The sequence below is a fragment of the Danio rerio genome, chromosome 17 (genome assembly GCF_049306965.1).
Source record: "Danio rerio strain Tuebingen ecotype United States chromosome 17, GRCz12tu, whole genome shotgun sequence".
In the NCBI taxonomy this organism is placed as follows: domain Eukaryota; kingdom Metazoa; phylum Chordata; class Actinopteri; order Cypriniformes; family Danionidae; genus Danio; species Danio rerio.
The window spans coordinates 40,192,382-40,215,810 of NC_133192.1; the positions used below are offsets into that span (position 1 = coordinate 40,192,382).

At 36.8% G+C, this 23,429-nt stretch overlaps 1 protein-coding gene across 2 annotated transcripts in view; it reads right to left on the reverse strand.

Annotated features, from left to right (window-relative positions):
- LOC141378433 (uncharacterized) overlaps nt 1-23,429 on the reverse strand; it is a 283,306-nt gene that overhangs the window by 43,047 nt on the left and 216,830 nt on the right. The gene's annotated exons all lie outside the window — the stretch shown is intronic.

The following is a 23,429-nucleotide window of genomic DNA, read 5'->3' on the forward strand; positions in this document are numbered from 1 at the left end:
GTAGAAATCAGTTCCTCTTATAGTGGATGGTTTATTCAAGGCAACATATCGTCCATTGAAAACAGTTTGAAGAAGTACCGCCAGAGCTGTTAGAAAAATAAAGACAAGCAGACGAACGTGTCCTGCCGCATAAAAAACAATCCATTAACATTCATTGTGTCAACCACCGAGTTGAATCTGGGGATCAGGCGAAGCTCTTTGTGCAAGAGCCCTGACCCCCTACTATTTACACACAGAGAGACGGCCCAGCTGATACCACCCCAACAGCACTACCTTACACATACAGACCTGTCATTACCACCCCGCCTTCTCTCTCCACATCGCACAGCCGCCCATTTCCACAAGAGACCTTAATCTCTCCTCCAATAGGCAACTCCTGTTAAACTCCTTGACATGCCGAGCTGCGCTGGGGACACACAGGACCCATGAATAATCAATAGCACGCTATTTACGCCGAGGCCGAGACAAGCATGTGCCACAAAAGGTCATTTCTGCCCGCGATTGCTTGCAGATTAGAGTTGAGATTAGAATTTCAGAGGCGAACGCTGCGGAGGAAGGAAAAAAAGCAAGAGCTGCAGATGAGAAGAAATTAGAATAGAGGCACAGAGACACATGTGTGCTTCCAGATAGTTAATTAGCTTTCATTTTCCTTGCTAAAGAAACACTCCTAAGCACAGGAAAAAACACATCACGCTCTCTTTTGTACGGCGAGAGCGCACGCGTCACACACACACACCTACAGTTACGAGCACCGAACCCAATTTCATCTGCAAGGGGCAGAAATCAATCTCATATCTCTCTAGTTAATCCGCAATGGCTCTCCACAGATCCTGACACTAATAAGGTATTGAGCAGGTGAGGCCAAGGGATGCAGGGAAACAGGCAGCCCGGTGGAGGAGGGGGGCCGAGTCTGGCTCTATTCCAGTTCAATTATGTGACTTGTGTACAGGAGAGTGGAGTGCAGGAGACAGGAGAGAATAAGGGAGAGAGAGAGAGAAAGAAAGAGGGAGACCATAGAGAAGAAGGGCCAAGAGATGAGAGGCAGAGGAGGAGAGCTAGGTGAAAGACTTTAGAGAAGGGGGTTTAGAAAGGCATGTAAGGTTGGTGGAGAAGGAGAGAAAGAATGAGAGCGACCCAAAGAGCGCGGGGGGGTTAAAATCGATCCCATCTGTGGTATGATGGTTAATTAAAGCAGCTCTCGAGTAGACTAAGGATGAGAGGTTTGGCTGGGATCCTGCAGGCAGGGCTCTGATTGCTCCGAGAATGGCTGCTTTCTCGGCTTTGAGAGCAGGAGGGCTGCCGCTGGCATCCACAGACTCGGCCGCGCTCTTAAACGGAAACGCACAAATGCATGTTTGAACAAACACACACGGGCATACAGACCGAGCAGATTGAAGTTCACCTAAGGAGATTTCAGTATGCACGGGGAACGCATTCTCAAGCAAATCACTGACCTCCTTCCTGGCCGTGACCGTTTGTTTTGTTAGATTCTTCTTTTATGCCTTGAAATTTTCATGACGATACACCTCAAAAAGCTTTCATCCTTTGTATTCCTAAAATAGGAAAGCATGCAGATAATATGTTATTCGTCTCAAGGATAGGAATAAAAAAGGCCCGTTTAGTCATGTTTATTTTAGATGTCAAAATGTTCTGACTGACATCTTACACAAAGGCGCTCTCAAAGAGCATTTTATCAATATTTTATTGTCTGTTTTTAGTTTCATAAATTATTATTTTTTTAATTATTTGGATTGTGATTTTAAGGATTCACAGCACTAGAAAAAAGTAAACTTATATTTCTTGATTACAGTGCTTAGCGTATGAGAACACCACGAATCTCTTATTTAAATTCATATTTTCTATAGGAAGCTATACAATATTATATTAGCGCAAGTCAGAATTAGCCCCCTTAATTATTATCCCCCTCTTTAATTTTTTCCAAATTTTTGTTTACGGAAATATTTTTTCAGCACATTTCTAAACATACTAGTTTTAATAACTCATCTCTAACTGATTTATTTTATCTTTGCCATGATGACAGTAAATAATATTAGACTAGATATTTTTCAAGGCACTTCTATACAGCTTAAAGAGACATTTAAAGAATTAACTAGGTTAATTAGGTTAACTAGGCAGGTTAGGGTAATTAGGGAAAAATTCCTTAAAGGGGCTAATGATATGGACCTTAAAAAATAAAAAAACTGCTTTTATTTTTGCTGAAATAAAACAATAAGGACTTCCTCTAGAAGAAAAAAATAATATCTGACATACATGACATTTCCTTGCTCTGATAAACATCATTTGGGAAATAAAAATAATAATAATAATTCAAAGGGGGGCTATTAATTCTGACTTCAACTGTACATTAGATTGGTCATTACTGAACTCAAATCTGGAGATAATCTAACAAAATAACTCATGATAACAGTCTAAAATGAGTACACCTAAATTTATATGTTAGGAAAAAATACTTAAAAAAATGTAAAAAGAGCAAAAATCAAGAGAAACAAAAAAATGAAAAATGTAGTTAAATTTTTGTAGGTTGTAATTTATTTTTTTCCAATATTTGGCTTTAATTTAACTGTATTATCTTTCCATTTCTAAAGATGTTTGGTGACTAAATTATTCATTCATTTATTCATTTTCTTTTCAGCTTAGTTCTTTTATTAATCCGGGGTCGCCACAGCGGAGTTAACTTATCCAGCACGTTTTTACGCTACGGATGCCCTTCCAGCTGCAACCCATCACTGGAAAATGACTAAATTATTATTTTAATAAACATATCTGTTTAATAAATATGTTTTGTTTGAATGCACCAAAATATATGACCGATATTCACTGTGAAATGGATACAAATAGTCATTTCCAAAATGGGTGTACTCAGTTTTGCTGACCACTGTACACCAAATTAATTTTAAAAGATTAACCATAAAAAGTAGTGCATGTCATGTGTCAACTTTGAAAAGTAACATAACTAGAAAGTTGCATAAAAGCATTTGATGTACAGTTGAAGTCAGAATTTTTAACCCCCCTGAATTATTATTATTGTTTAACAGAGAGAAGATTTTTTTTTAAACACATTTCTAAACATAATAGTTGTGATAACTCATTTCTAATAACTGATTTATTTTATCTTTGCCATGATGACAGTAAATAATATTTGACTGGATATTTTTCAAGACACTTCTATACAGCTTAAACTGACATTTAAAGGCTTTAAACACAACCACCGTTACAAACTAGGTTAATTGGGTTAACTAGGCAGGATAGAGTTAGGCAAGTTAAGATGGTTTGTTCTGTAGACTTTAAAAAAAAATAGCTTAAAGGAGCTAACAATATTGACCTTAGAATGTTTTTTGTTTTTTAATAAAAACTGCTTTTATTTTAGACAAAATAAAATAAATAAGACTTTCTCTAGAAGAAAATGAAGAGTTCAGACGCAAAAACCTTTAAGTGCCATCTGAAATCTTCTCCTAAAATTATTAATTCTCTCAGACTACTATTTATAAGTTTAGTAATTTCCCTTTCATGTCAATTAAAAATGTTTATTTTCATTACCTTTAATGTGGAATTAGAGAACATAAATATAGGAGTCTCTGAAAAATGCTTATTTTAGAAGAAAATTTCAGACGCCACTTGGAGGTTTTTGCATCTGAACTCTTTAAATATTATCAGACACACTGTGAAAATTCCCTTGCTCTGCTAAACATCATTTGGGAAATATTTTTTAAAAAAAAGAAAAAAATCTAAGGGGGGCTAATAATTCTGACTTCAACTGTATTTGTATAAAAAGAGTTTCCTCTACAGTATGTGTATTTCATCTTGATTTGCAATGCATTTCCTTTACAAATCGGTGAGCTTTGTAAGCTAGCCTTTCAGCATTGTTAATGTTATTTGAATGCACAAAAGCCCGACTGTCCATGATGTGCCTACTTGTACCACAAAAGACATGATTAGCATTATCATGTCAAGATTAGCCAACCAATATACATCCAATCCACACTAGCACAGACAAAAGCAAGATTTAAAGATTTAAGTTAGAGAGCATGTCTACCGCTTTATCTACTTTTCATTAACTTGTTACTATTGAAGTGACAAGCGGGACATTGAACACCAACCTCTGCATTACCACTACTTCTAGGCAGTGTTGATGAAATATTGCAATTAATTTAAATGAATGTGGGCAGGGGCTTTCAAGTTTCAAAAAAGGACACAAAACAAGTCTTCTTTACACATGTAATTGCTTATACAGAATTAATTTAGCTTGTATTTACATCCTGTACTAGTCAACTTCACTAACTGGTTGTAATAAAGTCAAGTCTGCCATTATATAGATCTGCTCATTGATGGATTTGCTTATCAGTGTTTGGACTTTCAACAATGAAAATTAAACCACACTAAACTGAACTAAGCTGAACTTCAACTCTGAAAACTGGACTGACAGTTTTAGTTTACTAGAACTTCTACGTTAAGCTGCTTTGACACAAACTACATTACAAAAGCGCTATAGAAATAAAGATGAATTGAGTTATAATGGAATACAATCAGATAGTCAGACTAGCTAATAATATCAACTGCTGCTAAAAATATCAGTGCTAAAATGAATAATGATTAGCCAAATACTGGCTGGCACAATAGCTGAGGAGGATGGTTTACATCCAGCTGATATTAATAGTTAAACACAACATGTTGTAAGACAAAAAAACAATGCCTCCATAAAAAAAATATATATATTTATATATACATGTATGGTATATACTGTACAATAAAAGTGAAAAATTACTGACCTGAAAAGTGTTTTTAAACTAAATATTGATGTACTTGCTGAATTATTTAAAGGAATAAATTGTAGTATTTTAAGAGTAAGAAATTAAAATCCCATTATTTCATTTACCAAAAACAAAAATATAACATTACACTGAATTCATTATTTTTTGTGTGCCACCGTCAGATTTGGTGTGGCCTCATCTGGCCACCTCTAAGAAAATTTTCTGGGGGCGCCACTGAGGGGCTTGACTTGGAGCCAATCCGTGAATAAGCGCACATTATGTTAGCTGACTAATCAGAGCCTCTTGAGGGCGGGCCTTTCAGAGGAACTAGGAAATATGACATTTGTTTTCACGTAAGCTGAGTAGCAGTAAGATATATGAAAAAATAACAACATTTTCTACAAGTGAAGCATGAGCACACATTGCTTTGCATCTTATAAACACAACCAAGCCTTAAAAATACACTGTGGACCACCCCTTAAGTCTACATTAATACATTTACCAGGTTTCAACAAAATTCTAGCTATACAAACTTTAGCTTAGTATTTTAGTCAGTTTGATTGATGCAGGTTTAGATAACTAGAAACTGAAAAAAATAGACAGTAAGATAATAATAATTATTTTTCCTAAAATGGAAGCAAATAGTTACTGGTTTTTAACTTTTTCTTTCTTTTAAAATATAGTATTTTTTGTTCAACAGAAGAAATAATCTCATAAAGGTTTGGAAACACTTCAGGGTGAGTATTTAGTGAGTAAATGTTTGTTTCTAGGTGAACCATTCCTTTAAATGTCTCACCAGAAGACACGGGAATTAAATTTGTTTTGCTTGTATGCGTTTTTGACTCTCAACGTGCTAGTAACTGCTTTTAAAAATATTTTTATGAATATATTAAACTTTTTTAATTTGAATTTATGTTAGTTTCAGATAAAACCGGTAAAAAAATCAACATTAATATTCTACTGACTGAAATAACAGTTGGCCTGAGGTAAGTCAGTTAACAGCAATTTTCAATTTTAGTTGGGGTTTCTTCTGCACCTGAAATTTGTTTCAGAAAATCACAGATAAGTTTTTGAAGCTTAAAAACTTGCAGTCCTTCTCTTAAGCCCCTCTCTATTCCACACTTAAGCACAAATGCTTAAATGGGCATCCAGTACCAATCATGAAACCCATTGTCCAAATAAGTAAAAGTGCACATAATCCACAACTGTTGAGTGAATCTCGAGAAACTAGAAAAGAAGAGGACTATTTTCTTATGAAGTGACGGCAAACCAGGCAGATTAATCTGTAATCATACTCTTCATGTTGCAGAAGTGTGGAAATAGAGCACATCCCTTCACAGGTGTATGAATTATGTATATGGAGATGATTTGATGGGTGTGAAAGAGAGCGTGTCTGATTGAAATCCCGTATGTCGCGCATTACGCCGTCTCCTCGCTCCTTCTGCGTGCAACGCCGGGGTCAGAGCCCCGTGCTAATTTGCGAAGGGCCAACTGCTTGTGAGGAAAATGAGAAAATTATACATTCCAGCAGGAATCAGCTGTGGTTCTTCAGGATCCGTGCACTATGCCGTCTGCAGCCGGCTTTATGTAGCAGACACCTGCCAGCTTCTCAAAGACGTGAATCTACGTGCCTGAAACTCGTATACAAACACGCCCACACCTAGAAGTACATCAAGAGAAATTAGCACATCAAAAGCCGGAGCCGTGAAATTTAATGTATCTCAACACTCCATAGAGGCTGCGTGGAGTCATGTATTTTAATCTGTAGGTTTCTCTTAAAATAGGCAATGTTTTAAATCTGCCTGAATACTTGATTCTTGTTTCATTTCTCTCTTCTAGTTTATGTCCCTTTGCATTTCTAAATATTACATACATTTTATACCAAAGTTGTACAGGTGAATGCTATTCTTTTTTTAAGATGACAGGAATCTATTTTCCGCCTATTATAATCTAGTTTTCAGCCTAGTTTAAACCTTTACAAGACCTTCTGCCTTGCTAAATCTTGGCTCACACTATAATGCTAGGCTTAAATTTGTGGTCTTGTATATACAATATCATTGGTTTGATCAGGTCAATGAACACTGAAGTTTTAGCAGTATCAGAAGACTTCAGACACTTTTTCTGCAGTGTGACTTCAGCTACGACAACCGTCAAACCAAGAGCACTGAACTTGATGACGTAATCAGCACGACAGCTTTCCAAAAAGTGTCAAAAGGGTATTTTTCTGGCAAGTTTATCAAGGCATGTTATGAGTAAAATTGCTGTAAAAGCACGCAGATCAATCTAAAATTTGTGCTTATTTCTGGCACCATGTTTGGTGCATGTTGATTGCCCTATAGTCTGATATTATGGCAACTGAGCTCTAATGACTTTGGAAATATGTTCGTACAGTTTGACAATTGTCTAATGAATGTTCAAAGCATGAGTCGCTCTAAAGCAACGTTGTTTAATAATGCAATATAAACTACGTCAAAAAACATTTTCATTGACTGCAATAGTTAAAAAATTCACAATGAAGAAAAAACTAAAACTAACTGAAACTAACAGTCGCTGAAAAACTTAGCTTGAAATAAAATAATAATTAGCAATAATAATAATCACTGCTTAGACTTATTGCTGTTTAGAGAAGTGCCTATAGATGGCGCTTTTACAGGCCAAGACATTTTTCGTCATTTGCAAAAAAAAGAAAAAGAAAAAGAAATAGGCCTGCATACATGTTTTTTAAATATAAAGCAGTTCTTAATTCTTTATTATTATTACATTTATTCTTTTAAAGTCGGCATAAAACTGTTGTGAAGTGTCTTCTTTTCGTAACTTATCATGACTTGTAATGGTTTCTGAAATGAGAGAAAAATGTAGGGCTGTGCATGATTTCGTCCTTTGGGAACCATTTGGATCGTTGGAAGATGGTTGTTGACAGGGATGGCCAGTATTTATGATACAAGTATTTCAAGTACATATTTTATATACAAAAAAAAGTATTTTGTAATTGTATTTGATAGGGTTTGTGAAAAAGGGTTAATATTTTTGTTTCAAAATACTAGTGTCTTGTACTTTTAAAATACTGTAAAATACTTTGTAAGATGTCTACATGATGACATCATAAAAATGTAGCCTCAGATTGATTGCTTTATTAGGTATCTGACTAAGCTTAAAGGGCACCTAGGTTACCCCTTTTTCAGATTTAATATAAGTCTTTTGCGTCTCTAGAATGTGTATATAAAGTTTCAGCTCAAAACATCCATCAGATTTTTCATCATACCTTTTACAAGATGCTGTTTTATACTGATTTCCAGCAGGGAGTGGTTTTGTCGTACTGCGCCTTTAAGACGAGTCTTTACCACCTACTGTTTCTACGTGCCTTCCCACATGCTTTAATCTCCTCCCTCGGCTGCCTCAGACAACAGACAGACTTAAAGGAAGAAGGTCTCACGTAGCGTTTGTGAGAAATACTACAGAAAGAACTAATCTTTACTAATCAGGGGTCCGTTCTTCCTACCTCGCTTAAATGATCTAAGATTATTTGGCAGATCCTAGATCTTTTAATCTTGATAACTGATCTCTCGCTAATTTAATCTAATCAGATTAGAATGTCTGGATGAACTGATCTGAGATCGCTGCGTGTGTTGTGAAGGACAGATCTATCGATCCTCGAAATCATGATCAGCAATGCAACGATTGGCTGACGGCACAGCAGCGTAATGACATCATCTGATTAATATTCAATTATCCATGTGAGCAAAATTGCATCAAATTAGCAGTAAACGGCTTGTTAAATATGACACGCAATAACCTTCCACATTTGTTGTGAGCTGCAGGCTTTACACTTTCATGTGTCGAGTATTCATCATGTATTTCAATGCAAATGAATGTATTTAGCTCTACATTTAGAAAAGATTTTCTTTATTATAGTAGCCGTTTTTTAAATCTGTGTAAAGAATAACTGGTTGTTAACAAAAGCATTTTCATATTGGTAAAGGCATCTGCAACTTTTGTGAAGCATCAAATCACTGTCATATTAACTGTCAAAACATGTTTATGACTGCATAGTATTATTGCTTTTAAAAAAAGTCACATATTGTGCATTTCTATTATTCACAATTTGTACTAAAGCGACCTAAAAAGTTCATATCAATCAGTTTTCTCTTTGCACCACCAGGTGGCAGTCTTTGTACTTTCATTTCGAGGGTGCAAATTGCATACGTTTTATTAATATGTATAACTTAATTTATTTTATTAATGACTATAACTTTATATATATGGTTAAAAATATGTACCATTTTCCCAAGTGTATATAACTACTACTGTAAAAAAAATATCAGAATTGGGAACATACTTTCTGTATTATCTTTGCTTGAACTAAGCCCATCTAATCCTGTTTATATGAATTGAGGTTTGACCTTGCAGAACTGTTGCTATGACAACAACTCTCGGATCAGCTTTGAAGAACGAAACGATCCTGGATCGTGTCAAATCGTCAATATCCAAATCCAGCTAACTGAGTAATCCACATAAGAAGAACGGACCCCAGTATTGTGAAGTTGCATTGATGAGTCACACACAATATCGTTACAAAGTTCACGCGCTTGCGCGTGCGCACACACACAAATACACACGCACACACACACAGGCAGGCAGGCAGACAGACAGAGCGCGCTTAGCTTAGCACTGTTTTTGAACTCAAATGTGACAGGATACAGGCTAACCTTCAGTGCTGTGTGGATATCTGTTTTGCTAATGTACAAAATAAACCTGATTTAACTTCAAAAAACTGGGATTGAAGCGTCTTCTTTTATAATTGTTCTGACACGCGGCTGTGCTGATGAAGTAAAGCTGAAGTAAATCGCTGTAATTAATTACACACAGTGTTTTAAAAACACTTTAAACATGTGAAACTTACTCTTAATCACATTTGATGATGATTGCTGATCCTAGCGAACAGATCAGACCTTTTATTTCCGGTTGCTTTGCGTATGTCTGCCTGGTCTTGTTGACGTATACACGTGACTACCGGAACATGTTAATGCACGTAGCTGTCAATCAATTCGGGGGGCGGGGGGGACCGCACTCCTACGTAAAGTTGTGGTTGGTCTGACAACCGCTCTAATTGGTCCACCGTTTTTATGTTGTTAAATTGCAAAAAAAGGACTGTGTGTTTGTATCACCCCAATATGATGGTCTATACACTATATATACACATATGTTTGTCCAAATAGCTTGAAAAGTAGATTTTTCACCACAGGTGCCCTTTAAGATCAGAACAGAATATGGATTAAGAAGGCGGTCAATGCTTGGAGTATGGATGGAAATTATGCACACATAACGAAAATAACTGAGAAATATAATGGAATATTTGAGTGCCAGTCAATAATCATTGAAAATAGTACTGCACAATGTCTAGTGATATGTAATGGCAGTATAATGTACAATTCGGCAGAAATGAAATGAAGAAATGAGATTGAATGAAATCTCAGTCCTTAATAACAGGATGTGGAGCCTTCAGAACATCATCATTCTCAGTCTCAGTGGTGCTAGGGGAAATTCAGACAAACTTTAGAATAATAAAACATCTAAAGATAGTGTACTGGTGTTCACCAAGGGGGTAAACTGAGACTCTTCCAGTTAAAGGGGAACTGAAAAAATCTTGAGAGAATGAGTAAACTGCTCAAATAAAAATAGTTTTGGATGGATTGCTGATGTAGATGTCAAGAAAATAAGACAAACAACATTAAAATAAGTCCTACGGTGACTGACTTAAACTTGCTCAGAGAAAAGCTGTTGTTATCAGTCATTGTTTACTTCACTAATTCAGTTTAATGGTGAAGGGATTGACAGAATATGCCTGTTGATGGAAGGTTTGCAATGAAATGTTATACTCCCTTGTAGAATTATTTTGTAGTATTTTCAAAATACAAACTATTGTATTTTATTTTGATACTTGCAGCTGCTAAATGTTGTAGTTTATTTAAATAAATGTAAAATTGAGGTATTTGGTGTTTTATTTTAAATTACATTTCAATGTATTGGTCACTGCTAACGAAATTTGGTGCTGAACATTTTCAGATTTTGATGATGATGAAAATGAGGAGCTAAATTTTAGACAAAATCAAATCATATTTGTTCAAACCACTTCCTCCCCCAAAGGCAAGGCAGACATGAGACATGCCTATCCTAAAGGCATTTCATGTGACCAGGAGTGCAGAAATGTTTTTTCGAGGGGGAGGGAAGGTATTGGGGTCTTTGATTAAAGATTATGAAGATCACAATAAAATTGTACAAAAAAATGAAGTGCACATCCTTCGTAACAAGCATTGCTATTGCATATAAAAATAAGAAGGGTACATTTTCATTTCATGCGACTTTAAGGCATTTGTGTAGTTTTGAATTTAGTGTGGAGACACAGTGGCTCAGTGGTAAGCGATGTCACCTCACAGCAAGCAAGTTGCTGGTTCGAGTCCCAGCTGGGCCAGTTGGCATATCTGTGTGGAGTTTGTGTGTGTTTTCTCCGTGTGCTCCGGTTTCCCCCACAGTGGCCCATACTATTGGCCATAGTGTAATCGTGTGTATGAGTGTGTATGGATGTTTGCCAGTACTGGGTTGCAGCCTGAAGGGTATCCGCTGTGTAAAACATATGCTGGATAAGTTGATGGTTCATTCCGCTGTGGTGACCCCTGATTAATAAATGGACCAAGTCAACAGAAAATGAATAAATTAATGGATTCAGTGTATGTTTGAAACATTCTTTTACCTTTATTATTAAGAGGTTTGCCCAAGAGTTATTGTAGGCTAATGTAACCTTGATCTTTTACATATTTTCACTACCACCAGCCATGGCCTGCTGATTTCAGACAGAAGCACTCAGAAATGTCCTCAGTGTGCATTTGAATAACGTCCTGATGATGTGAATGTGACCTGAAATTAAGTAAACTAAATAAAGACTGAAGTGATAGCCTACAGGTCAGGCCACAGGGTTAAAATGAAGAACAGTACCAAATCACATCGTGAATCAGACTAAGGATAACAACAGGGGACTTAACATTTCAATGATGAGTGACACTTTAGAGCTTTCTAGAAGAGATGTTTCATGGGGTTGATGCATTTACAGCAGCAGTGAAAAGAAAATATACTTTTTTATTCAGTTGAAACTTTAAATTGTCTACTTTTGTTTGTGTACAACAGTAAAAACAAACCATTGCTCTTGTGTAAAATGGGGATGGAGGTTACCTTATATTTGGTGCTATTACTGGTCAGATCACTTGCCAATTAAACTTACGTTTACATGGACATCAGTAATCGAATTATTTGCCTTAATCTGAATAACACAATAATATGATTAAGGTGTTTACATGAGTCGATTTTTGATCCCATTTTACATGTTATAGCACATAATTAACGTCATTGTGTCATCGCACTATCCACATTTCCTCCAGAGTTTAATTTAATTTCGTTTCTTTTATTTTCATTTTAAATGTTTCTAATTTAACTGCAGTTTGGCACACACTTTTCATTCAGGAACATTTCATGCATGCCCCCCATGACAAACAAGATATTGGATGAGAGTGTGAACTGCTGGAAGAGTGTTGTTTTAATGGAATTTGATACCACACAGCATATGGGAGAAATAAAAAACTCATTTCAGGGTGTATGTGCCTGTAGTCCTTCACTGACTCGGTAGTTGGTGGTAATTGGTGTCAAATATCCATGTACAGACTATCCTGTCATAAAAATGTGGCGAAAATCCTACACGACGATAATAGTTTGAATGCGGTGTTTACATGTCTGTACTGCACTTCAAAAATGTAATTAAAATCAGCATACTCAACATATCTTAATCCGATTTCTGGTTAGTTCGATTTTATAATCAGATTAAATTAATAAAAAATTTACATGGTAGACTCTTAATCAGAGTACTGTCTTAATTGTATTAAATTGTGTCCATGTAAACTTGCTCACTGTGAAGGATCATTTGTTTCTACTTAGACCAGCTGGTTGAAATATATTATGATGGCTGACTAGTTGACTTTATTATAATTAATTGATCAGTTACTGACACTTCAGCAGTGGCACTTTAATTAGATCACTGGAAGCATACTGTTTTAGCTGAAGCAGGTGTATCCAAGCCTGTTCAAAGGTTAACATACAACAGATTTAAAGGCTTAGTTTATCCCAAACTCAAAATCCAGTCATTATTTTCTCACTGGAAGACCTGGATAAAACCACTTGACTCACGTGGATTTATTGTTGGATCTCTGTACGAACATTTTGAAGCATCAGAGATTTGAGCGAACAGACTTCTAATAGAAGGATAGCAATCTCTCAAATTTGGTTAAAATATGTTCATTTATTTTGAGGAATAGCAAACTAGTGCTTTTGGACTGCAATAAGGGCTAGAGAATTATTTTTGGGGGGATGAGGTAATCCTCACATCTCAGTCTGTTGCTAGGTGCTTGTCTGGATGTTTCTAGTAGTGGAAAACCTTGATTATTTGGATCAGGTGTGTTTAATTAGGATTTGAGGGATCGTATAAAGCTAAAGGCTATAACCATGCATACTTCGATGATACGATTATAGCTGCTAATTTATGTTCCAATGTTTTTGATCATCTTCAAATAAAAATAATAATTTTACACACCATCTGAGGTTCAAAATGTTACAACTTTTAAAATGTTAGTTGAGTTCTCAGTTATTTTTTTTTTTTATTAAGCTGGGTGGGATGGGGGGGTCACACTCCATTTGGTCCCCCCATTGACTTCCATTCATATGCATGCGAATGCGGCAGACCGTAAACGGAAGCTCGTGCGACAAGTTTTGCAGTTTGCTGCATTGAAAATTTCAAGTTTGATGAACTCTGACCTGCGAAATTGCATCATTTGACTGTGTAAGACCAATTGAAGAACAAAACATGACCTCTCTGTACAGAAAAATTTAAATATGGATCAATCTCTCTTTTTTTAAGTCTAATGGTGTTGTTTTATCCTGTCCCCTTTCACAGTACCATACACCAGAATTTCGCAAGCTCAAACTCTAGTGTGACAGCAGCATTAGTCGTTTCCCTGAAGTACCCCCCTTTTTGGGATGTGCCCCAAATCATGAATTCAGGATATGAAATGGGTATTTCAGATGTGGATGACACCTTTAATATTCATGTGTGGCAATGGATAGAAGCCATTAGCTATCTTTACATCCCCCTACTTTTATGTGCATTTTGGAATATCGCATAAAAACAATGAACAACACCAAGATGTGCATACATTTTGAAATGCACATGAAAAATGTACTAAGATAAACTTTATCCAATAAAAGAAATTCCAATAAACTTTCACGGTAACATACTTATTAAATAAATTCCAGCATGTGCATCAAAACACGTTATATGATTTTGTTTTAACAGATCATGTGATAACAAAAGTGCCTAATGGTTTGGTTTTATTACTTTCAGAACTGTCTTGAGTGGCGGTGCTCACCAAAATCTCATGCCTCCAAAATCTACTTCTAAAATCTCTGTCTTAGGCGCAAATAATCTATTACATAAGAAAAAATATATATAAGGCCCACAGTGGCTTCTCCTACCACAGAAAATTCATCTTTTCTTTTTGATTTTTGGCACCATATTATCAGGAGCTGATAAATTTGCTCTCTTTTAACTCATTGGATGCAAACAGTGCTTTATTTGCAAATATTGTATGTGACATTCCAGTTCTGCGCATACATTTTATTTACATCTTTGGATGGAAACAGCTAGTAAAGAAAAAAGAAGATTTACACATTAAGGAGATTTAGTCTCATTTAATTAGTTTGTAGAAAGAGGCGTCAATCAATTGCATGGTGCATACAGAAATCGGCCTGTAAAAGAAAACATACCACAGGCCATGCATGAGGGAGAGTTACAAATAAGATGAAAGATGAATAAGCAAAAGTCCATCAATAATTTAAGGGTCAGTAGTTGCTCTCATGGTCATGTAAGCCAGTGTAAAGATTAGCATATACATACACTGTAAAACCCAAAAAGTTAAGGTAACTCAAACCGTTTGAGGAGACCGGTCGCAACAAACCATTTAAGATCAAAAACTGATCCTAATGGATAATGTGAACTTCATTCATTAGAGTAAATGAAGCAATTTGAGCACAGTAAAACCTGATAAATGAAGATAACTTAAACCGTTTGAGGAAACCATTTGCAACAAACCATTTAAAAAATATAATTTATATGAGAACTATGAACTTACTCCAATTACTGTAGGTTAAAGTAATGAGGTATTTAATTAACTCATTACCCTCAACACTGAGTTCAAAATACTTTTCAAATGAGTAGAATTTACTTTCAGTCAATTTTGAGTTATCTACACTCATTTCATTTAATGAAGTTGACTGCAGGGTTTTACAGTGTAGACATCGGTTATGAGACATTTTTGAAATGACTGTAAACAGGCGGACCTAAAAGTCAGATATGGTGAATTTAACTTAATGGATATGGCGGATGCAGCCTAATTGGGGTTACCACTAAACTTTGCAGTACACTGGCCCTCTAGGACTGAGTTTGGGCACTATCACAAACTCAATTCCTGGAGGGCCACAGTTCTGCACAGTCTTGCTCTAACCTAAAAAAAAACATACCTGATCCACCTATTTAAGGTCGAGTTTCACAGTACTGATCAACTGATCATCCACATAAATGCAAGCTCTATTGACCATATTGAGTTCATTCTTTGTGAATGTTTTAAAACATCTGACACATTTGTCTAAGAGGAAGTGACTAGGAATAATTAACAGGCGTAAGCAGTCAAACTACTTGCTCTACGAAGAGTTGTGTTTATGATGATGCATAAAAATACAAACAATATGAGAAGAAAATTAAATTACAAGCAGCGTAATGAGCTGTTTTCACAGCTAAAAATCAATGGAAGTGAATAAGTTCGAAGCCAATAAGGTTTCAAAGGTTGTGCCCGCTTACGCCTGAAAGAATAAGATCAATACCTTTAATAAAAGGCTGACATAAGTGACATGTTTTTGACCCAAGGGTAGGGTTATGCTGGAGGCTAACACAAGCAACAATTAACGCTTTCTTATGCGCTTGAAATGCGTTCCCTCTTAAGTTGACTCTCCTAAACACCAGCCATTTCTGTCTACAGTACACATAGCGGAGAAAAGAACATGCAGCAACCATTTCACCAAGTGGAAGAGTGGAGAGGTCTTCAGGGAGGAATTTAAGAGGAGAAAAGCGCTAAGTCGAGCATGGGGTGAGCGTTGAGCATGCTCGAAAGGGCATAGCACTCTATTTGCTTGCTCACAATATTAATTGTCACTTCTATTGCTTTTAATTGCTGAGTTTTTCACCCTTGCGTGCTATTCAACCTAGCGTACTGATCCCTCCTTTAGATGCCTACGGGTTGCTAAGACAACGAATAATCGGAGCAACCCGGCATTCTGGCTTTCCTTGAGCTCTCGCCTAGAAACAAATAAACACTCGTCTACAATTTCATCCTCTATTTCTTTTTAATACAGTTCACTGTAGGACATCTCTCATGCAGTTTCTTCTCAATTAAGAGCATTTTACTAATATAAAACACAATTTTTAAATACATGTTTTGTATTTATTCACACTCCTTCATCACCTCTTGGTGAACTAATCCACCACAACAAAAAAACTGGCCAATAATTCACCCTAAAGGTGACATTCCTCTTGGCCACAGTCACACCCTACAAACATCTGTACAACAAAGCCTTGCCCCCTTCTTTCCTTTTCTCTCTGGTTAACTAGAGGGAGGCTGATAATCTTGAGCAAACATCATTAACTGTTTGCTCCTATCAGCTGCAGAGTGTGGCAGGGACTCTTTTGTACTGCTATCGGGAGTTTGAAGAGGTTTCGTGCCATAATGGGATTGGCCAGCGGTGCCAGTCATTTCAAGTGGCGATTCACCCGCTGAACTCTCCCTGCACATGGATCAAAAATTAGACTTATATAAAGTCTGAGCCTCCAAACACTGCTCAGATTAGAACTTATAGACCACAGCAAGTCATAGAGTTCAGTATCCTGTTGAGGTCCAGGACTGAGGGTTGATTTGTGGAGAGATGTACTCAGCTCTGTTTGGCCTGAGCTAACACAGGTCAGAGTGGCCCACGGCTGAGATTAAAGGAGGTGATTTAAGAGAGAGTCGACCTGTCTCGCTTCCTGCACTATGCTTGATGGATTGCCGTCAACGCACACACATACACATTTCTTAGCAAGGAAAGAGGAACAAAACAGTGCTGTGTTAAAAGTACACTCAAATGTAGACTGATATTTTTAAAGTAATCGCATGCATTTGTCATAAACCTAAAAAATAGCTTGGTTTTTAAATCAAGTCAAAAACACATGTAGTCAGTCATTTCATAGCATTAAATGCGAATAAACAACCACAAAGTACCACCTACTTACTTTATGCTAACATGGGCTTGTTGTTTCATGACATTCTGTGAGAAAATATTCCAAAAACAAGGTATTATATTGAAAAAAAAATTCAATTTAAAGCTCAATCATAAAATTGAAATCTTGTCCTACACTCATTCATTCATTTTCTTTTCGGCCAAGTCCCCTAATCAGCGGTCGCGACGCCAACAGCGGAATGAAACGCCAACTTATCCAGCACATGTTTTATGCAGCAGATGCCCTTCCAGCTGCAACCCATTACTGGGAAACACCCATAGACTCTCTTCTCACCCATACACTACGGACAGTTTAGCTTACCCAATTAACCTATTGCACATATCTTTGGATTGTGGGGGAAACCAGACGACCCGGAGAAAACATGGGAAGAACATGCAAACTCCGCACAGAAATGCCAACTGACCCAGCCGAGGCTCAAACCAGCAACCTTCTTGCTGTGAGGCAACAGTGCTAACCACTGCACTGCCATCTTGTCCTTTTCATTTGTTTTCTTTCCAACTAATCCATGTTTGGGTGTGCATTCATTTGATAGCACTCTTGCATTATTACACTAAGTGCATGGTTCCATGAAAGTAAACCATGTTAAAATAAGAAGGAAGGGTGCTGATGAAATGTGGCAAGTGGTCTGAAGAGGTGCATATAAATGCATGCTAATACCTGGTGTCAATAGCATCTTGAAGTCATAACAGCCATAAAAGAGCAGTTTTTCAAGCAATTTCCAAGAGTTACTTTATTTTTTTTTTCTTAACCAAAGGTTAAATACTTGAAAGAGATATTTGAAAAAGGACACTGTTAAAATTAGAAAACCTTTTCTGATTCCTCTCAGTTAATGCTTTATTGTCTTAATTGTGCAGTTTTTAATCATGGTGCAAGATCGTGAGCTGTTTTAGTTTAAATTATTATTAGTTTAAATTATTATTAAATTGGACGATCATTATCCAGAGGATGGTAATATGTAAAACGGCCATAAATGAGGTTGGTGTCGTGATCTTGTTTCCTTTGAGTGTGCATGCACATTAGCTTGGGCAATCTGAAAATATGCTAATTTTGCTTGAATTGGACGAGTAGAAACGAAACTTATGAGACAGTTGTTGTTTAATTTTATTGGTGATTCCAAATAAGTAATGTAATGCTAAGCTTTTCAAATAGTTTTGGAGAATTTAATGTTTCCCCATTCAGACATAATGCCCAGGCATACTGCTCGAGAGGCATTTTAAAGATGGCCACCGGGTGAAATGACTTGCCTTAAAGGGATTTGGTAAAACAACTGCTTAATTCTAAACTTCAAAATGTTTTCTAGGTTGGCAGCTATTGTGTTACCATTGCGTTAATGCTCCTATATCCTTGCATTAATACCGCACATCATATAACCTCCATCAAAAAGGTCAAGAAGAAGTAAACATCTGATTGTCCATCACTGACACCACAGCAAAGAAAAAGAGAGCCAGTGATAGATGGAGAGGAAGTGCTGGTCTGATCACAACCCCTACAGTGGTGAGTAAATACCGTCTAATGGCCACTGATTAATTCCTCATTGCTCTCATCGGCCCAGTAAAGAGAGATGTAATGACCTGCCTGTGTCTGTCATTCTCTTCTTCTCGCTCTCCCTCCCGGCTCCCTCTCCCGCTCAATTTTTGATTATAAATTAAAAGGGATTGTAAATGGTGTAATGCTGGTTTGAGGTTCCTGATTGCTGTATTTGATTAGAGAATGTCAGTGCACGCATTTTTCCCCTCTCTCTTGCACTTCAATAGCTGCAACACTCAGCAATGCACAAAGAACACAATGGACCAACTGCTTAACACTACCAACTAAACCATAACTAGCACTAGCTGCAATCAAACACATTCTTTCAGCCTCCTTTTTCTGTCATCTCGTTTTCCCTCGGCGCGGCTCTTTGGTGACTTTTCGGAGTTTGTTTCAGGTGTGCAAAACACCAACAAGTAAAAATCACCAGCAATTAAAAAGCATTCAGTAGTGCAGGTATGAGGAACGTACGACCCTTTGTCTCTCTCCATTATGGTGGTGTGTTGTCTCTCTCAGCGTACAGTGTCAGGTGTTTTGCGATAATACATCTTCAGGAAGATTTTAAAGGGATTCAGGGAGGTGGCTGATGATGATGGATGCGGTGACAGCCTAAATTATTGTTTAACAAGCAAATGTTAGCACTTTTTGTGTAAAAGGAATGTTGTTGAACACCTTTCAAGGGCAAGGGGAAGAAAAAAACTTTAAACAACTTGGTGTTTTTAAATTAGAAAAAGTTATGCGTCCTAAGATGTTTTTAGAATTGATGAAAAGGAGCGGGTTCAGATACATACTGAAGCAACACTCTTTTAAAAAGAAATAAATGTAAATCTAAAGAAAATATTTACAGAAAGTATTGCGTACCATAGAGAGATATACGCACAGTATACTGTTTATATGCATACTGCACTTTCACAAACATGTGTATGTTTGAAGTCTATTTTAAATAAATGCACTGTTCTTTCTGTTTATCACAGAATCATGAAAAAGTCTGCCTGATCTCACAAGTAAACGTAGGCATTTTACGTTTTGTCAGTTTAGTCGTCCAAAAATGTATGATTTTAAAAAAGGAGGCGTGGCACCCAACCCACCCCTAAACCCAACCATCATTGGGTGATGATCAAATCGTACTAAACTGTATAAATGAGATCGTACGAATTCATATGAATTAGCCACTAAATTAAAAAGTTACGAATTGTCATGAGATTGTGTTGGAAAAAATACAAAGCTTGAAAAACTGTTAAACAAATGTTTCTTCATTCAAAAAAAAAGACTTGCTGCTTGTTTAAACTACATAATTAAAATAAGTTGAAACAACACAATACTTTATTATAATTATTATTATTAGTAGTATTTTGACAATTTTTTTATGTTCAATACACTTAAATAAGTAAAAACAATTAAGTTAACGTAATAGATTTGTGATGAGACAATATAAAGGAATTGTGTGCAACCCAGTATTTTTACAGTGTTAATTAGCAAATGAATTTCTAAGATTAAAGGTAATTTTTGCCACCAAAAAAAAAATCAGTTAAACTACATCTTTAAATTTAATCAATTCCCTTTTAAATTGCAACACGTTAAAACTTTGGTAACCATTAGAGAGTTTCTTACAACTTATTAATATGAACAAGCCGTCGAAAGTGTGCAATTATACAAATACCTTGGCACAATTATTGACTCTAAACTCTCCTTTGATGAGAGTAACTCAAATCATTAGAGGAAACCAATTGCTACAAACCATTTGAGTAAAAAAAAAAACAAAACTATATGAGTACTGTGAACTTACTCTATTTGGATAAACGAAGCAATTTGAGCACAGTAAAACCCGATAAATGAAGAGAACTCAAACCAACTGAGTACTGTAAAACCCAATAAGGCAACTCAAACCATTTGATTTTAAAAAAAAAACTAATCTAGTAGTTGAAGTAATGAGGTATTTAATTAACTAATTACTGTCAACACTGAGTACAAATCTCTTTTTAAATGAGTAGAATTAACTTTCAGTCAATTGTGAGTTAACTACACTCAATTCCTTTGATGAAGTTGACTGTTGGGTTTTACAGCATATTTGAGAATTTGCATTTGTGAATGTAAAACTTAAGAAATATTCATTCATTCATTTTCTTTTTGGCTTAGTCCCTTTATCAATCCGGAGTCGCCACAGTGGAATGAACCACTATTTTCTATATTTGTATAGAAAATTCTGTTGGTCTTCACCTTTTCATTCTAATTTAGATCTTGAAAGTTAACTTAATTAGTCATCAACATTCAGACTTGTCTGAATAAAACAAGTGTAACAGCACATTTGCTCCATGTTAATTTAAATTGGATTGAACAAATTGAGTAAATGAGTAATTTTTAATACTAACATATTTCCCAAACATACAAATCATTTGTTCTGGAAGTTGCATCCCAAATCCATTTACTTGGTAAATCCAAAAGAGATGGCCTTTAATAAGCCCGACGCTTCTAATATACTTTTTTTTTAAGCTCAATCCCAAAAAATCCAATCCTCTCAGCCGTGTTAGTACTCTCCGTACACACACCCGTCTCTCTTTCTCTCTCACTCTCCCCTCTGCCCTCAGTCTCATTCGTCCATTGGAGGGTGGAAAAAGAATTTCAGCTCTTTTCTTTCCATTGCATTTATCCATGGCCGGGGTCATTCCACATCGCCGTATAGTGAGGTGGGGGGAAGAACAAACTGGTAATGGGACCATCAGAACCAACCGAGACACAGATATGCGCATGCTCAGCAACCGCCACAGGGTCAGATCAAGTGTGTACAAACCTAAATCAATTCTCCCATCCAACCTGAAGGGAAAAAAGACACCCGAGGACATGCTTTTTCTATTTAGACACAAAGAACAGGAAAAGAAAACCAGGACACGAAGTAGAAAGACCCTATACTAAGTCATCAGGGTCATCGAGAGAAAAAGAATTGCGTTGGCTTGATCAGATTCGATGCTGATGACTGTGGCTCAGAAAGGAAGAAACGTGAGGTGCTTTCAGCCACCAGTGAGACTCGAGAAACCTCACAGGATGAAAAAAAAGCCCTTGATGGAGCAAAAGGTTACATGAGGATGGGACTGAAGAGGGAAGCTCAAGGTGAGGATGTAGGAGAAGGATTGAACAGAGGGTGTTAATGAGAAAAAGGGGGTCCTGTTGTTGGGAGATGCTTTGTGTCAGGCCTCTTGCATTATGTTGTTGACTCTCTCCCTCGGAAGGGTCGGATAATGGGGGGCCTCGGGGTGCAGGGCAGGGAAAAAATGTCCCACTGAAGAAAGTCAGGAGGGGGTGGAAGGTAAAAAGGGGGCGAGTTTGAGCAGCTCATTTTCTCAAGACTCCTGATATCCATGGCTGCATTTTTCTGCCGGTGTCTTCCTCAAGTCCCTCGTCTTTCTTCTCAGAATGTCCTCTTAACCCTACGCCTCATCAAAGCCTCTTATGTGTGTCAGTCATTCAGAGAGAGACACACAGGTTCTTTAGTGGAAAAGTTGGAATAGGTGGGCGATCCAAAAGGTGATTCAATTTTCAAACTCAAGTTAATACATTCATTTAAAAAGGACGCACTGAACTGATCACAAGGTTTATATTTGAAATGAATTCTGTCCTTCATGTTTACATTTAAGCAGATACATTTATGCGAAGCAGACTATAGAAATAATCAAAACAAAAGAACAATAGCATATAAAAACTAGTCCAATTCTTAGTTAGTCTAATGCAGTAGACAGTCTTTTAAATATGTTTATACGATGGGAGTGTTGAATGCTTGATTTTGATTGGCTGATGAATATTATAAGGTGTGCCATAATTTTCAGGGAACAGCACAACTTAAAACTACATTTTAAAAAAATATTAAATATAGATACGTTGCTCTGCGTATGTTTCATTACACGTTTTAGATGACAAGTCCACTAGAGGGCGCTACATGTGTACACTTTTGCAAATTTGAAAAACAATACTTAGAGCAGTGGTAAGTTTCTTTGTGAAGGGGTAAAAGCCCAGTGAAAGACCCACAAACTGCTAAGGAATAGATCTGCAACCCATTTGTCGACAGATAAGGTGAATCCACCATGTCTGTGCAAGAAGATCAACTGCTGGAGATCGCAAATGACATTTGCATATCGAGTCTTTTTAAGAGTTCACACAAGTTTATTATTTCCAGTGGATGTGCGTGGCATGACATGCTCGCGCCTTTCATACGCAACCAGTTGAATGAATGCCGCGAGCGCACCGCGAGTCACGTGACAAGAACTGACTGATCAGCTTCACACTTTGTATGGAATATTTCGGTACACTAATTCAGTGTGTAACTCAGACAAACACTGCAGTACTTTGTCATTTTCTCAATAAATAAAACTTGTATCAAAGTGACAGCAATGTTTTGTCAAATCGTTGTCAATCGTTGGTCGGTCGACAGTGATAAAAAGGTTGGGGACCACTCAATTGGACTACATTTTGTTGTATCTTTCAGATACACGTCCTTCTTCAGATCCACGAAAAGGCGGGATTTCGTGTACAGGTTACCTAACAAACCACTGACCTCCATTCTTCCTTAAACCCAACCAAAGAGGTTTTAAAAGCAAATATATGAGAAATGAACATCACAGCCCCATAGGTTATACATTGCCATTATCTCTTTTGTGGAACTTACAAGCACAACACCATACAAAATGGGCAACCGAGCAGACTGACCATGCCAGAAAATT